The sequence below is a fragment of the Lonchura striata genome, chromosome W (assembly GCF_050655825.1).
Source record: "Lonchura striata isolate lonStrDom1 chromosome W, ASM5065582v1, whole genome shotgun sequence".
NCBI classification, from domain to species: domain Eukaryota; kingdom Metazoa; phylum Chordata; class Aves; order Passeriformes; family Estrildidae; genus Lonchura; species Lonchura striata.
The window spans coordinates 14,504,693-14,518,054 of record NC_140743.1 but is presented as its reverse complement, the minus strand read 5'-3'; positions in this window follow the sequence as shown (position 1 = coordinate 14,518,054).

The following is a 13,362-nucleotide window of genomic DNA, read 5'->3' as shown; positions in this document are numbered from 1 at the left end:
GGAGCCACCAGGGAGTTGCCAAACTTGGGGCCCTCAAACTCACACTTCCTTCCTTCCTTCCTTCCTTCCTTCCTTCCTTCCTTCCTTCCTTCCTTCCTTCCTTCCTCCGTTCCTCGCTTCTTCCCTTCCCTGTGGAAACCCAGGGCAAGGGGAATATCCCCTTGTCTGCCCTGGGGTGATCTGATTCCTAGGAGAACACTGATTTTGACGCTCCTTCATGGTGAAGGCCTCCTAAGCCTCAAAGTAAATTAATGACCACAAAAATGTGAAATAGATTGCAGAAATTGTAGAGAGTAGTTTAGTATGTCTCATGGTGAGAAATTTAGGTTTTAGGATGTTTTAATATGTTATAGATGGGTTCAATATGGAGGATATAGGGTGTTTTCTCATGTTCCTTTCTTCTCTATTCTTCTTCCTCTCTTGGCTTTAGGTGGTATCTTGTAATTGGGTAGAAAAATCTGCATTGCTGGTCTTTCGGGGTCAGTTATTGGGTTAGAAAGGAAAATAATTTAGGTTCCACTGCTTAATTGGGTAGTTTATTTTTTGATTAGACTTAAAAAGACCTTGTAGCACGAATTTGTTGGCCATTTTTGTGCTGTTTTCACTCATGCAAGGTCTGGGCGCAGACAGTGTGATGAAGATTTTATAAGGTAACACTAAACAGAAGCGGAAGATGGAAAAAGTCCAATGTGTCTCTCGTTCCCGACACAGAACTGCTCCAGGAGGGTCTCCCCTGCCAGGGGAGCCACCAGGGAGTTGCCAAACTTGGGGCCCTCAAACTCACACTTCCTTCCTTCCTTCCTTCCTTCCTTCCTTCCTTCCTTCCTTCCTTCCTTCCTTCCTTCCTTCCTTCCTTCATTCCTTCCTCCGTTCCTCGCTTCTTCCCTTCCCTGTGGAAACCTAGGGCAAGGGGAATATCCCCTTTTCTGCCCTGGGGTGTTCTGATTCCTAGGAGAACACTGATTTTGACCCTCATTCATGGTGAAGGCCTCCTAAGCCTCAAAGTAAATTAATGACCACAAAAATGTGAAATAGATTGCAGAAATTGTAGAGAGTAGTTTAGTATGTCTCATGGTGAGAAATTTAGGTTTTAGGATGTTTTAATATGTTATAGATGGGTTCAATATGGAGGATATAGGGTGTTTTCTCTTGTTCCTTTCCTCTCTATTCTTCTTCCTCTCTTGGCTTTAGGTGGTATCTTGTAATTGGGTAGAAAAATCTGCATTGCTGGTCTTTCGGGGTCAGTTATTGGGCTAGAAAGGAAAATAATTTAGGTTCCACTGCTTAATTGGGTAGTTTATTTTTTGATTAGACTTAAAAAGACCTTGCAGCACGAATTTGTTGGCCATTTTTGTGCTGTTTTCACTCATGCAAGGTCTGGGCGCAGACAGTGTGATGAAGATTTGATAAGGTAACACTAAACAGAAGCGGAAGATGGAAAAAGTCCAATGTGTCTCTCGTTCCCGACACAGAACTGCTCCAGGAGGGTCTCCCCTGCCAGGGGAGCCACCAGGGAGTTGCCAAACTTGGGGCCCTCAAACTCACACTTCCTTCCTTCCTTCCTTCCTTCCTTCCTTCCTTCCTTCCTTCCTTCCTTCCTTCCTTCCTTCCTTCCTCGCTTCTTCCCTTCCCTGTGGAAACCCAGGGCAAGGGGAATATCCCCTTTTTTGCCCTGGGGTGTTCTGATTCCTAGGAGAACACTGATTTTGACCCTCATTCATGGTGAAGGCCTCCTAAGCCTCAAAGTAAATTAATGACCACAAAAATGTGAAATAGATTGCAGAAATTGTAGAGAGTAGTTTAGTATGTCTCATGGTGAGAAATTTAGGTTTTAGGATGTTTTAATATGTTATAGATGGGTTCAATATGGAGGATATAGGGTGTTTTCTCATGTTCCTTTCTTCTCTATTCTTCCTCTCTTGGCTTTAGGTGGTATCTTGTAATTGGGTAGAAAAATCTGCATTGCTGGTCTTTCGGGGTCAGTTATTGGGTTAGAAAGGAAAATAATTTAGGTTCCACTGCTTAATTGGGTAGTTTATTTTTTGATTAGACTTAAAAAGACCTTGCAGCACGAATTTGTTGGCCATTTTTGTGGTGTTTTCACTCATGCAAGGTCTGGGCGCAGACAGTGTGATGAAGATTTGATAAGGTAACACTAAACAGAAGCGGAAGATGGAAAAAGTCCAATGTGTCTCTCGTTCCCGACACAGAACTGCTCCAGGAGGGTCTCCCCTGCCAGGGGAGCCACCAGGGAGTTGCCAAACTTGGGGCCCTCAAACTCACACTTCCTTCCTTCCTTCCTTCCTTCCTTCCTTCCTTCCTTCCTTCCTTCCTTCCTTCCTTCCTTCCTTCCTTCCTTCCTTCCTTCCTTCCTTCCTTCCTTCCTTCCTCGCTTCTTCCCTTCCCTGTGGAAACCCAGGGCAAGGGGAATATCCCCTTTTTTGCCCTGGGGTGTTCTGATTCCTAGGAGAACACTGATTTTGACCCTCATTCATGGTGAAGGCCTCCTAAGCCTCAAAGTAAATTAATGACCACAAAAATGTGAAATAGATTGCAGAAATTGTAGAGAGTAGTTTAGTATGTCTCATGGTGAGAAATTTAGGTTTTAGGATGTTTTAATATGTTATAGATGGGTTCAATATGGAGGATATAGGGTGTTTTCTCTTGTTCCTTTCCTCTCTATTCTTCTTCCTCTCTTGGCTTTAGGTGGTATCTTGTAATTGGGTAGAAAAATCTGCATTGCTGGTCTTTCGGGGTCAGTTATTGGGTTAGAAAGGAAAATAATTTAGGTGCCACTGCTTAATTGGGTAGTTTATTTTTTGATTAGACTTAAAAAGACCTTGCAGCACGAATTTGTTGGCCATTTTTGTGCTGTTTTCACTCATGCAAGGTCTGGGCGCAGACAGTGTGATGAAGATTTGATAAGGTAACACTAAACAGAAGCGGAAGATGGAAAAAGTCCAATGTGTCTCTCGTTCCCGACACAGAACTGCTCCAGGAGGGTCTCCCCTGCCAGGGGAGCCACCAGGGAGTTGCCAAACTTGGGGCCCTCAAACTCACACTTCCTTCCTTCCTTCCTTCCTTCCTTCCTTCCTTCCTTCCTTCCTTCCTTCCTTCCTTCCTTCCTCCGTTCCTCGCTTCTTCCCTTCCCTGTGGAAACCCAGGGCAAGGGGAATATCCCCTTGTCTGCCCTGGGGTGATCTGATTTTTAGGAGAACACTGATTTTGACCCTCATTCATGGTGAAGGCCGCCTAAGCCTCAAAGTAAATTAATGACCACAAAAATGTGAAATAGATTGCAGAAATTGTAGAGAGTAGTTTAGTATGTCACATGGTGAGAAATTTAGTTTTTAGGATGTTTTCGTATGTTATAGATGGGTTCAATATGGAGGATATAGGGTGTTTTCTCTTGTCCCTTTCTTCTCTATTCTTCTTCCTCTCTTGGCTTTAGGTGGTATCTTGTAATTGGGTAGAAAAATCTGCATTGCTGGTCTTTAGGGGTCAGTTATTGGGCTAGAAAGGAAAATAATTTAGGTTCCACTGCTTAATTGGGTTGTTTATTTTTTGATTAGACTTAAAAAGACCTTGCAGCACGAATTTGTTGGCCATTTTTGTGCTGTTTTCACTCATGCAAGGTCTGGGCGCAGACAGTGTGATGAAGATTTGATAAGGTAACACTAAACAGAAGCGGAAGATGGAAAAAGTCCAATGTGTCTCTCGTTCCCGACACAGAACTGCTCCAGGAGGGTCTCCCCTGCCAGGGGAGCCACCAGGGAGTTGCCAAACTTGGGGCCCTCAAACTCACACTTCCTTCCTTCCTTCCTTCCTTCCTTCCTTCCTTCCTTCCTTCCTTCCTTCCTTCCTTCCTTCCTCGCTTCTTCCCTTCCCTGTGGAAACCCAGGGCAAGGGGAATATCCCCTTTTTTGCCCTGGGGTGTTCTGATTCCTAGGAGAACACTGATTTTGACCCTCATTCATGGTGAAGGCCTCCTAAGCCTCAAAGTAAATTAATGACCACAAAAATGTGAAATAGATTGCAGAAATTGTAGAGAGTAGTTTAGTATGTCTCATGGTGAGAAATTTAGGTTTTAGGATGTTTTAATATGTTATAGATGGGTTCAATATGGAGGATATAGGGTGTTTTCTCTTGTTCTTTTCCTCTCTATTCTTCTTCCTCTCTTGGCTTTAGGTGGTATCTTGTAATTGGGTAGAAAAATCTGCATTGCTGGTCTTTCGGGGTCAGTTATTGGGTTAGAAAGGAAAATAATTTAGGTGCCACTGCTTAATTGGGTAGTTTATTTTTTGATTAGACTTAAAAAGACCTTGCAGCACGAATTTGTTGGCCATTTTTGTGCTGTTTTCACTCATGCAAGGTCTGGGCGCAGACAGTGTGATGAAGATTTGATAAGGTAACACTAAACAGAAGCGGAAGATGGAAAAAGTCCAATGTGTCTCTCGTTCCCGACACAGAACTGCTCCAGGAGGGTCTCCCCTGCCAGGGGAGCCACCAGGGAGTTGCCAAACTTGGGGCCCTCAAACTCACACTTCCTTCCTTCCTTCCTTCCTTCCTTCCTTCCTTCCTTCCTTCCTTCCTTCCTTCCTTCCTTCCTTCCTTCCTTCCTTCCTCCGTTCCTCGCTTCTTCCCTTCCCTGTGGAAACCCAGGGCAAGGGGAATATCCCCTTGTCTGCCCTGGGGTGATCTGATTTTTAGGAGAACACTGATTTTGACCCTCATTCATGGTGAAGGCCGCCTAAGCCTCAAAGTAAATTAATGACCACAAAAATGTGAAATAGATTGCAGAAATTGTAGAGAGTAGTTTAGTATGTCACATGGTGAGAAATTTAGTTTTTAGGATGTTTTCGTATGTTATAGATGGGTTCAATATGGAGGATATAGGGTGTTTTCTCTTGTCCCTTTCTTCTCTATTCTTCTTCCTCTCTTGGCTTTAGGTGGTATCTTGTAATTGGGTAGAAAAATCTGCATTGCTGGTCTTTAGGGGTCAGTTATTGGGCTAGAAAGGAAAATAATTTAGGTTCCACTGCTTAATTGGGTTGTTTATTTTTTGATTAGACTTAAAAAGACCTTGCAGCACGAATTTGTTGGCCATTTTTGTGCTGTTTTCACTCATGCAAGGTCTGGGCGCAGACAGTGTGATGAAGATTTGATAAGGTAACACTAAACAGAAGCGGAAGATGGAAAAAGTCCAATGTGTCTCTCGTTCCCGACACAGAACTGCTCCAGGAGGGTCTCCCCTGCCAGGGGAGCCACCAGGGAGTTGCCAAACTTGGGGCCCTCAAACTCACACTTCCTTCCTTCCTTCCTTCCTTCCTTCCTTCCTTCCTTCCTTCCTTCCTTCATTCCTTCCTTCCTTCCTTCCTTCCTTCCTTCCTTCCTTCCTTCCTCGCTTCTTCCCTTCCCTGTGGAAACCCAGGGCAAGGGGAATATCCCCTTTTTTGCCCTGGGGTGTTCTGATTCCTAGGAGAACACTGATTTTGACCCTCATTCATGGTGAAGGCCTCCTAAGCCTCAAAGTAAATTAATGACCACAAAAATGTGAAATAGATTGCAGAAATTGTAGAGAGTAGTTTAGTATGTCTCATGGTGAGAAATTTAGGTTTTAGGATGTTTTAATATGTTATAGATGGGTTCAATATGGAGGATATAGGGTGTTTTCTCTTGTTCCTTTCCTCTCTATTCTTCTTCCTCTCTTGGCTTTAGGTGGTATCTTGTAATTGGGTAGAAAAATCTGCATTGCTGGTCTTTCGGGGTCAGTTATTGGGTTAGAAAGGAAAATAATTTAGGTGCCACTGCTTAATTGGGTAGTTTATTTTTTGATTAGACTTAAAAAGACCTTGCAGCACGAATTTGTTGGCCATTTTTGTGCTGTTTTCACTCATGCAAGGTCTGGGCGCAGACAGTGTGATGAAGATTTGATAAGGTAACACTAAACAGAAGCGGAAGATGGAAAAAGTCCAATGTGTCTCTCGTTCCCGACACAGAACTGCTCCAGGAGGGTCTCCCCTGCCAGGGGAGCCACCAGGGAGTTGCCAAACTTGGGGCCCTCAAACTCACACTTCCTTCCTTCCTTCCTTCCTTCCTTCCTTCCTTCCTTCCTTCCTTCCTTCCTTCCTTCCTTCCTTCCTTCCTTCCTTCCTTCCTTCCTTCCTTCCTCCGTTCCTCGCTTCTTCCCTTCCCTGTGGAAACCTAGGGCAAGGGGAATATCCCCTTTTCTGCCCTGGGGTGTTCTGATTTTTAGGAGAACACTGATTTTGACCCTCATTCATGGTGAAGGCCGCCTAAGCCTCAAAGTAAATTAATGACCACAAAAATGTGAAATAGATTGCAGAAATTGTAGAGAGTAGTTTAGTATGTCTCATGGTGAGAAATGTAGGTTTTAGGATGTTTTAATATGTTATAGATGGGTTCAATATGGAGGATATAGGGTGTTTTCTCTTGTTCCTTTCCTCTCTATTCTTCTTCCTCTCTTGGCTTTAGGTGGTATCTTGTAATTGGGTAGAAAAATCTGCATTGCTGGTCTTTCGGGGTCAGTTATTGGGTTAGAAAGGAAAATAATTTAGGTTCCACTGCTTAATTGGGTAGTTTATTTTTTGATTAGACTTAAAAAGACCTTGCAGCACGAATTTGTTGGCCATTTTTGTGCTGTTTTCACTCATGCAAGGTCTGGGCGCAGACAGTGTGATGAAGATTTGATAAGGTAACACTAAACAGAAGCGGAAGATGGAAAAAGTCCAATGTGTCTCTCGTTCCCGACACAGAACTGCTCCAGGAGGGTCTCCCCTGCCAGGGGAGCCACCAGGGAGTTGCCAAACTTGGGGCCCTCAAACTCACACTTCCTTCCTTCCTTCCTTCCTTCCTTCCTTCCTTCCTTCCTTCCTTCCTTCCTTCCTCCGTTCCTCGCTTCTTCCCTTCCCTGTGGAAACCTAGGGCAAGGGGAATATCCCCTTTTCTGCCCTGGGGTGTTCTGATTTTTAGGAGAACACTGATTTTGACCCTCATTCATGGTGAAGGCCGCCTAAGCCTCAAAGTAAATTAATGACCACAAAAATGTGAAATAGATTGCAGAAATTGTAGAGAGTAGTTTAGTATGTCACATGGTGAGAAATTTAGTTTTTAGGATGTTTTCGTATGTTATAGATGGGTTCAATATGGAGGATATAGGGTGTTTTCTCTTGTCCCTTTCTTCTCTATTCTTCTTCCTCTCTTGGCTTTAGGTGGTATCTTGTAATTGGGTAGAAAAATCTGCATTGCTGGTCTTTAGGGGTCAGTTATTGGGCTAGAAAGGAAAATAATTTAGGTTCCACTGCTTAATTGGGTTGTTTATTTTTTGATTAGACTTAAAAAGACCTTGCAGCACGAATTTGTTGGCCATTTTTGTGCTGTTTTCACTCATGCAAGGTCTGGGCGCAGACAGTGTGATGAAGATTTGATAAGGTAACACTAAACAGAAGCGGAAGATGGAAAAAGTCCAATGTGTCTCTCGTTCCCGACACAGAACTGCTCCAGGAGGGTCTCCCCTGCCAGGGGAGCCACCAGGGAGTTGCCAAACTTGGGGCCCTCAAACTCACACTTCCTTCCTTCCTTCCTTCCTTCCTTCCTTCCTTCCTTCCTTCCTTCCTTCCTTCCTTCCTTCCTTCCTTCCTTCCTTCCTTCCTTCCTTCCTCGCTTCTTCCCTTCCCTGTGGAAACCCAGGGCAAGGGGAATATCCCCTTTTTTGCCCTGGGGTGTTCTGATTCCTAGGAGAACACTGATTTTGACCCTCATTCATGGTGAAGGCCTCCTAAGCCTCAAAGTAAATTAATGACCACAAAAATGTGAAATAGATTGCAGAAATTGTCTAGAGTAGTTTAGTATGTCTCATGGTGAGAAATTTAGGTTTTAGGATGTTTTAATATGTTATAGATGGGTTCAATATGGAGGATATAGGGTGTTTTCTCTTGTTCCTTTCCTCTCTATTCTTCTTCCTCTCTTGGCTTTAGGTGGTATCTTGTAATTGGGTAGAAAAATCTGCATTGCTGGTCTTTCGGGGTCAGTTATTGGGTTAGAAAGGAAAATAATTTAGGTGCCACTGCTTAATTGGGTAGTTTATTTTTTGATTAGACTTAAAAAGACCTTGCAGCACGAATTTGTTGGCCATTTTTGTGCTGTTTTCACTCATGCAAGGTCTGGGCGCAGACAGTGTGATGAAGATTTGATAAGGTAACACTAAACAGAAGCGGAAGATGGAAAAAGTCCAATGTGTCTCTCGTTCCCGACACAGAACTGCTCCAGGAGGGTCTCCCCTGCCAGGGGAGCCACCAGGGAGTTGCCAAACTTGGGGCCCTCAAACTCACACTTCCTTCCTTCCTTCCTTCCTTCCTTCCTTCCTTCCTTCCTTCCTTCCTTCCTTCCTTCCTTCCTTCCTCCGTTCCTCGCTTCTTCCCTTCCCTGTGGAAACCTAGGGCAAGGGGAATATCCCCTTTTTTGCCCTGGGGTGTTCTGATTCCTAGGAGAACACTGATTTTGACCCTCATTCATGGTGAAGGCCTCCTAAGCCTCAAAGTAAATTAATGACCACAAAAATGTGAAATAGATTGCAGAAATTGTAGAGAGTAGTTTAGTATGTCTCATGGTGAGAAATTTAGGTTTTAGGATGTTTTAATATGTTATAGATGGGTTCAATATGGAGGATATAGGGTGTTTTCTCTTGTTCCTTTCCTCTCTATTCTTCTTCCTCTCTTGGCTTTAGGTGGTATCTTGTAATTGGGTAGAAAAATCTGCATTGCTGGTCTTTCGGGGTCAGTTATTGGGTTAGAAAGGAAAATAATTTAGGTGCCACTGCTTAATTGGGTAGTTTATTTTTTGATTAGACTTAAAAAGACCTTGCAGCACGAATTTGTTGGCCATTTTTGTGGTGTTTTCACTCATGCAAGGTCTGGGCGCAGACAGTGTGATGAAGATTTGATAAGGTAACACTAAACAGAAGCGGAAGATGGAAAAAGTCCAATGTGTCTCTCGTTCCCGACACAGAACTGCTCCAGGAGGGTCTCCCCTGCCAGGGGAGCCACCAGGGAGTTGCCAAACTTGGGGCCCTCAAACTCACACTTCCTTCCTTCCTTCCTTCCTTCCTTCCTTCCTTCCTTCCTTCCTTCCTTCCTTCCTTCCTTCCTTCCTTCCTCCGTTCCTCGCTTCTTCCCTTCCCTGTGGAAACCTAGGGCAAGGGGAATATCCCCTTTTCTGCCCTGGGGTGTTCTGATTTTTAGGAGAACACTGATTTTGACCCTCATTCATGGTGAAGGCCGCCTAAGCCTCAAAGTAAATTAATGACCACAAAAATGTGAAATAGATTGCAGAAATTGTAGAGAGTAGTTTAGTATGTCACATGGTGAGAAATTTAGTTTTTAGGATGTTTTCGTATGTTATAGATGGGTTCAATATGGAGGATATAGGGTGTTTTCTCTTGTCCCTTTCTTCTCTATTCTTCTTCCTCTCTTGGCTTTAGGTGGTATCTTGTAATTGGGTAGAAAAATCTGCATTGCTGGTCTTTAGGGGTCAGTTATTGGGCTAGAAAGGAAAATAATTTAGGTTCCACTGCTTAATTGGGTTGTTTATTTTTTGATTAGACTTAAAAAGACCTTGCAGCACGAATTTGTTGGCCATTTTTGTGGTGTTTTCACTCATGCAAGGTCTGGGCGCAGACAGTTTGATGAAGATTTGATAAGGTAACACTAAACAGAAGCGGAAGATGGAAAAAGTCCAATGTGTCTCTCGTTCCCGACACAGAACTGCTCCAGGAGGGTCTCCCCTGCCAGGGGAGCCACCAGGGAGTTGCCAAACTTGGGGCCCTCAAACTCACACTTCCTTCCTTCCTTCCTTCCTTCCTTCCTTCCTTCCTTCCTTCTTTCCGTCCTTCCTCGCTTCTTCCCTTCCCTTTGGAAACCCAGGGCAAGGGGAATATCCCCTTGCTGCCCTGGGGTGATCTGATTCCTAGGAGAACACTGATTTTGACCCTCATTCATGGTGAAGGCCTCCTAAGCCTCAAAGTAAATTAATGACCACAAAAATGTGAAATAGATTGCCGAAATTGTAGAGAGTAGTTTAGTATGTCTCATGGTGAGAAATTTAGGTTTTAGGATGTTTTAATATGTTATAGATGGGTTCAATATGGAGGATATAGGGTGTTTTCTCATGTTCCTTTCTTCTCTATTCTTCCTCTCTTGGCTTTAGGTGGTATCTTGTAATTGGGTAGAAAAATCTGCATTGCTGGTCTTTCGGGGTCAGTTATTGGGTTAGAAAGGAAAATAATTTAGGTTCCACTGCTTAATTGGGTAGTTTATTTTTTGATTAGACTTAAAAAGACCTTGCAGCACCAATTTGTTGGCCATTTTTGTGCTGTTTTCACTCATGCAAGGTCTGGGCGCAGACAGTGTGATGAAGATTTGATAAGGTAACACTAAACAGAAGCGGAAGATGGAAAAAGTCCAATGTGTCTCTCGTTCCCGACACAGAACTGCTCCAGGAGGGTCTCCCCTGCCAGGGGAGCCACCAGGGAGTTGCCAAACTTGGGGCCCTCAAACTCACACTTCCTTCCTTCCTTCCTTCCTTCCTTCCTTCCTTCCTTCCTTCCTTCCTTCCTTCCTTCCTTCCTCCGTTCCCTGTGGAAACCTAGGGCAAGGGGTATATCCCCTTTTCTGCCCTGGGGTGTTCTGATTCCTAGGAGAACACTGATTTTGACCCTCATTCATGGTGAAGGCCTCCTAAGCCTCAAAGTAAATTAATGACCACAAAAATGTGAAATAGATTGCAGAAATTGTAGAGAGTAGTTTAGTATGTCTCATGGTGAGAAATTTAGGTTTTAGGATGTTTTAATATGTTATAGATGGGTTCAATATGGAGGATATAGGGTGTTTTCTCTTGTTCCTTTCCTCTCTATTCTTCTTCCTCTCTTGGCTTTAGGTGGTATCTTGTAATTGGGTAGAAAAATCTGCATTGCTGGTCTTTCGGGGTCAGTTATTGGGTTAGAAAGGAAAATAATTTAGGTTCCACTGCTTAATTGGGTAGTTTATTTTTTGATTAGACTAAAAAAGACCTTGCAGCACGAATTTGTTGGCCATTTTTGTGCTGTTTTCACTCATGCAAGGTCTGGGCGCAGACAGTGTGATGAAGATTTGATAAGGTAACACTAAACAGAAGCGGAAGATGGAAAAAGTCCAATGTGTCTCTCGTTCCCGACACAGAACTGCTCCAGGAGGGTCTCCCCTGCCAGGGGAGCCACCAGGGAGTTGCCAAACTTGGGGCCCTCAAACTCACACTTCCTTCCTTCCTTCCTTCCTTCCTTCCTTCCTTCCTTCCTTCCTTCCTTCCTTCCTTCCTTCCTCCGTTCCTCGCTTCTTCCCTTCCCTGTGGAAACCCAGGGCAAGGGGAATATCCCCTTGTCTGCCCTGGGGTGATCTGATTTTTAGGAGAACACTGATTTTGACCCTCATTCATGGTGAAGGCCGCCTAAGCCTCAAAGTAAATTAATGACCACAAAAATGTGAAATAGATTGCAGAAATTGTAGAGAGTAGTTTAGTATGTCACATGGTGAGAAATTTAGTTTTTAGGATGTTTTCGTATGTTATAGATGGGTTCAATATGGAGGATATAGGGTGTTTTCTCTTGTCCCTTTCTTCTCTATTCTTCTTCCTCTCTTGGCTTTAGGTGGTATCTTGTAATTGGGTAGAAAAATCTGCATTGCTGGTCTTTAGGGGTCAGTTATTGGGCTAGAAAGGAAAATAATTTAGGTTCCACTGCTTAATTGGGTTGTTTATTTTTTGATTAGACTTAAAAAGACCTTGCAGCACGAATTTGTTGGCCATTTTTGTGCTGTTTTCACTCATGCAAGGTCTGGGCGCAGACAGTGTGATGAAGATTTGATAAGGTAACACTAAACAGAAGCGGAAGATGGAAAAAGTCCAATGTGTCTCTCGTTCCCGACACAGAACTGCTCCAGGAGGGTCTCCCCTGCCAGGGGAGCCACCAGGGAGTTGCCAAACTTGGGGCCCTCAAACTCACACTTCCTTCCTTCCTTCCTTCCTTCCTTCCTTCCTTCCTTCCTTCCTTCCTTCCTTCCTTCCTTCCTCGCTTCTTCCCTTCCCTGTGGAAACCCAGGGCAAGGGGAATATCCCCTTTTTTGCCCTGGGGTGTTCTGATTCCTAGGAGAACACTGATTTTGACCCTCATTCATGGTGAAGGCCTCCTAAGCCTCAAAGTAAATTAATGACCACAAAAATGTGAAATAGATTGCAGAAATTGTAGAGAGTAGTTTAGTATGTCTCATGGTGAGAAATTTAGGTTTTAGGATGTTTTAATATGTTATAGATGGGTTCAATATGGAGGATATAGGGTGTTTTCTCTTGTTCTTTTCCTCTCTATTCTTCTTCCTCTCTTGGCTTTAGGTGGTATCTTGTAATTGGGTAGAAAAATCTGCATTGCTGGTCTTTCGGGGTCAGTTATTGGGTTAGAAAGGAAAATAATTTAGGTGCCACTGCTTAATTGGGTAGTTTATTTTTTGATTAGACTTAAAAAGACCTTGCAGCACGAATTTGTTGGCCATTTTTGTGCTGTTTTCACTCATGCAAGGTCTGGGCGCAGACAGTGTGATGAAGATTTGATAAGGTAACACTAAACAGAAGCGGAAGATGGAAAAAGTCCAATGTGTCTCTCGTTCCCGACACAGAACTGCTCCAGGAGGGTCTCCCCTGCCAGGGGAGCCACCAGGGAGTTGCCAAACTTGGGGCCCTCAAACTCACACTTCCTTCCTTCCTTCCTTCCTTCCTTCCTTCCTTCCTTCCTTCCTTCCTTCCTTCCTTCCTTCCTTCCTTCCTTCCTTCCTCCGTTCCTCGCTTCTTCCCTTCCCTGTGGAAACCCAGGGCAAGGGGAATATCCCCTTGTCTGCCCTGGGGTGATCTGATTTTTAGGAGAACACTGATTTTGACCCTCATTCATGGTGAAGGCCGCCTAAGCCTCAAAGTAAATTAATGACCACAAAAATGTGAAATAGATTGCAGAAATTGTAGAGAGTAGTTTAGTATGTCACATGGTGAGAAATTTAGTTTTTAGGATGTTTTCGTATGTTATAGATGGGTTCAATATGGAGGATATAGGGTGTTTTCTCTTGTCCCTTTCTTCTCTATTCTTCTTCCTCTCTTGGCTTTAGGTGGTATCTTGTAATTGGGTAGAAAAATCTGCATTGCTGGTCTTTAGGGGTCAGTTATTGGGCTAGAAAGGAAAATAATTTAGGTTCCACTGCTTAATTGGGTTGTTTATTTTTTGATTAGACTTAAAAAGACCTTGCAGCACGAATTTGTTGGCCATTTTTGTGC